We start from the raw sequence: 4,809 nt of genomic DNA on the forward strand, positions 1-4,809 counted from the left end.
ATATTTTTATTCACCACATGATATGTGTTTTGCTTGGAGAGTCATTTTCTTTTGTTAGTTTTTGCTTGATGTTAGTTAGAATAATGTTTTGCATCTTTAGTTTCAATAAAAATGTCAAGGATAGCCTTTTCCATGCTTATTTTGCTAGTATACATGTTGTTGTTTGAAAACAGAAAGTTTACCGTTGTTGCAAAAATTCCCTAGAAAAGTCAGAGAATGGTATAATGTTGAATCTTTTTGCGTATTGAGCTCTGATAAATTTATTACAGTGGGAATTTTAGTTCATAATTTTTGGATTCAGGTAAGTATTGGTACTCTTGCGTTCTTTACAGACTGTACTGTTTTGACAGATTGCTGTTATGGTTGCATTGTTTGCATATGTTTGCTTGTTTAATGATTCTATTTGAGGATAGGAGTATTAAATATGCAGAGGCATTTAGTATGCAATGTTGAATAATAATTTTAGTGATTTGTTACAGTAGGAAGTGATAAGGTTTTGCATTGGTTTATACTAACCTATCTCACGAGTTCTTGTTAAGTTTGTTGTGAATGAAGCTTTTGATAAAAAGAAGAGAAACCATGATATGAAAGGAATTAAGGAGACACAAAAGTTCAAGCTTGGGGATGCCTAAGGCACCCCAAGATAATATTTCAATAATTCTCAAGCATCTAAGCTTGGGGATGCCCTGGTAGGCATCCCACCTTTCTTCTTCAACAACTATCGGTTAGTATCGGTTGAGCCTAAGTTTTTGCTTCTTAACATGAGTTGTGCTATCCTTGCATCGTCATTTTATTTTGTTTTGCTTGATGTTTGGATACAATACCAAGATCTGAAATTCTTTAATGAGAGAGAGTCTTCACGTAGTTTCATAATTATTTAGCTACTCATTGATCTTCACTTATATCTTTCGGAGTAGTTTGTCGTTTGCTCTAGTGCTTCACTTATATCTTTTAGAGCACGGCGGTGGTTATATTTTGTAGAAATTGCTAGTCTCTCATGCTTCACTTATATTATTTTGAGAGTCTTAAACAGCATGGTACACTACTAGGGAAAACCCTAGCAGTAGCGCTGGTTTTATGCTCACTAGTAGCGCGGGTAGGCGCGCTACTAATAAGGCGCTACAGCTATTGCTTAGCAGTAACGCGTGCCGGCGCGCGCTACTGCTAGGACAAATAGTTGTAGCGTTTGTTCACCCCCACGCTACTGCTAATGAAACTAGTGGCAGCGCGTTTTCTCTCCATCGCTACTAGTATTCATTTTTTATTTTTTTATTTTTAGTGTATTTATGTGGTTTTCTCTCCATCGTATAAATATTGGTACAATACCAGTTATGAGGTTTACATCATTATGTCCAGTGTGTCAAATGAAGATGGATTAGGTTCAAGTGGAGGCAATATGTGGTGCATGTCAAAAGTATACTACTAATCCAAACTTGATCTAGTTTGGACTAGTAGTACTTTCGATGTGCACCACATGTTGCCTCCACTTGAATCTAATCCGCCAGCACAAGCTATTTAATCATCATCATAGTAATTACCACCAACATTATTTATTTAATCACCACTAACACTAGCTAATAATAATCATCATAGTCATTACCACCAACACTAGCTATTTTATCATCATAGTAATAGTGTAGCACATCATCATCCTCAAACTCATTTCTAGCTAGCTAATCACTCCTGCTGCTCTCTCTTAGGTAAAATAACATAAAACATGTGTAGCTCTCCTCCTTGATCAAGTTGGAGCATGCAGATGAACATGTCTCCTAATCGTGGGATGCGCTTCTGTTTGCTGCCCCCTAGTACTTCTCTGCGCTCCCCCATCACATATTTGGTCCAGTCTTGTACTATTAAGCATCCATCGCTAATCTTGAATGCACTACAGTAATCTATAGGATATCTTGGCTGTAAGCTAATAATACTCATGGTACCTTTAGTCTCGATCCCATAAGGAACAACATTCATCAGGACTCCCTGTTGAAGAACATCATATGGTAACATACTTAGCAATGAAGTTTAGCTTCAAAAATAATGTATGGAAAAGATGCACTGAGGACAAATATTAAAAATCTTACCATCCTTCCTAAATAGATGTGACCATAGTTTAGTACGAACACTATTGGTCGCACGTTTTCAGTACTAACATTTCTAAATGCAGGAAGAAAATTTGTCTTGACAGTATCAAGATCCGCAAGCCATGAAACATAATGACTGAGCTCCTCGCAGTTGAGTTCAGCCCCGGCACAGTATACGGTCCTGTCTACCAAGCGCTGGACATGTTTGCTTGCACCGAAATAAGCTATCAATAGAAATTAATTGTCAACTATTTTTGAATAAACAATATCAAAGACATAAATATGGTTGAGAAACTCACATTTTGGTATAACTGGAGGCGTCTGCACATCGACCCAGATGTCGGTATTACCTTCAATATCATCTTCCGGACGAATATCAAAGGTGATAACCATATCAGGCTCAAATGCATAAGTATTGCATAGTGCTCGCCATGTTTTGCATCCAAAATAGGTGTAGTCGTCTGAATTATATAATTTTGTGTGGAAAATATAACCATGCTCGGTCTTCAAGTAAAATTTCTTTTCCTCCATAGTACGACTGCAACCTATCTTATCCAATACAAAAATCTTGCATGGCAGGGGATATGCTAGTAGAATAGTAAAAACAAATTATAAGTTGAAGCAAATGAAGCATATGTCATGCTTAATTATGAAAAAAGACTTGTCGTTGTGACTTACTGTATCCACTTCGAAGTACTCGTCCAGCTTGATGCTGAAGCGCCTATCATCATCTAGGAATATTCCGTCGCACAGGCCGCGCTCGTCTTCGCAGTATTTGCAAATACCGAAATCCTTTTCTTCGTCAGACATTTCCTATGTTCATCGTTAAAACATTAATTGAAAATCGATCGAAGACAACTATCAGGATACTCAACACATAAATTCGGGGCACTCGATATTTCCTACATATTCTAGCACAAGTCATGCCAAAATTCACGGAAAAATTCGGCATGACCTTTGCTAAAATAGGACATATCGAGCGCCTGAAATTTGCCAGAACAGAAATGAATCAACACTCCGGCAAAACAGGAGATGTAACCTGCAAACATGACCGGCCACTTGGGCAAGCACATATCATATTTGAGCAACACAAGATATACATTTCAAAATATCTTATAGGACTCAAATTAGCATGCATTGAATAAGCAAAAGTAAATCATCTCATGCGTGTTCGTACATCGTCGAATATTATCACTAATACATCCTGAATAGTGTCATACATATAACATCACTAATACAACTAAAACCTTAGCACACGACAGGTATCGGCGCGGGCGGTGGACACCCACAGAGAAGGAACCATCACAGGATTATAGCTCCAGTGAGATCCCTGGAGAACCTGCTAGGTATTGGAGAACCTGTGCTCCAACGCAAACAAGTAGCGACGGACGTGTGTGTCCTCCTCACTGACACGGTGACGCACCACCTCCGCGGGGTCCTCGAGCCTCTGGACCATCACTGGCCCACGCGACCGCCACCAAAAAAGATTCGGGTCAACGACAGGCTGGCTCCTCACCAACCTGCACCCCCCGGTAGGTAGCGCCTCCCAGTACCACCCCGGCGGAGCCCAGTCCCGGACATGGCCCATCTGGTCAAGCAGGTGTCGTCCTCCACCGACTCAACGACGAGGATGCGGGATAGGCATCGTCCACGTCGATGCGGGAAAAATTGCTTTAACTAAAAAAATAGAAACAAGTTCTTACTAATATGTTCTATTAATTCAATTAGTTCTTATTGAAAATAAACTTACTATAAATAAAAATAAACTAGTACCTAGCTAATTAGTACCTAGTTCTTACTAACTAATTAGTACCTAGGAACTACTGCTAAGGGTTCATACTAACTAACTAACTAACACTAAATTAACTAACTAACACTAAAAATAGCCTAGGGTTCATACTAACTAGCACTAAATAGCTAGGGTTCATACTAAGAAAATTAACAAGAGGGGTCGGAAGGGGAGAGTGCTTACAGAGGGCGGGGAGAGAGATGGGGTTGGGGGAGACGGCTGTGAGGCGGGTCGAGGGAGACGGCGGCGAGGCGGGATCGGGGGAGATGGCCGCGAGGCGGGGTCGGGGGAGACGGCGGCGAGACGGCGGCGAGGCGGAGGTGATGAGGGGGAGAAGAGAGAGTGGTGAATTGGGGGAGGAAGAGGAGGGAATCAGGCCGCGCGCGGGGTTAGGTGAGAATAGATTTAACACTAGCGTGGGAAGGGAAAAAGCGCTGCTGCTAAAATCGGTAGTAGTAGCGCCGTTTCTAGAAGGGCGCTACTACTATACCTAGAACGTCGGGAACGGTGTGGCAATTATAGTAGTAAAGCGTTCAGTTCCCGCCGTGCTACTGCTAAGGGGGTAACAGTAGCGCGGTTTTGGCAGACGCGCTACTGCTAATTAGCAGTAGCGCCTCATTTTAACACGCGCTACTGGAAAGATTCTGTGTATAAGGTTTTCCCTAGTACTGGTAATTTGAATGAAAACTATCATAGGAAGTGAATTGGATGCTATGATCAATTTGATACTTGATAATTGTTTTGAGATATAAAGGTAGTAATGTTAGGGTCATGCTAGTGGATAATTATGAAATTGAGAAATACTTTTGTTGAAGTTGGCAAGTCCCGTAGCATGCACGTATGGTAAAAGTTGTGTGACAAATTTGTTGCATGAGGTGCTCTTTTGAGTGTCTTCCTTATGAGTGGCAGTCGGGGACGAGCGATGGAATTTTTTCCTACCAA

The sequence above is a fragment of the Triticum aestivum genome, chromosome 7B, assembly GCF_018294505.1.
Source record: "Triticum aestivum cultivar Chinese Spring chromosome 7B, IWGSC CS RefSeq v2.1, whole genome shotgun sequence".
Classification (NCBI taxonomy): domain Eukaryota; kingdom Viridiplantae; phylum Streptophyta; class Magnoliopsida; order Poales; family Poaceae; genus Triticum; species Triticum aestivum.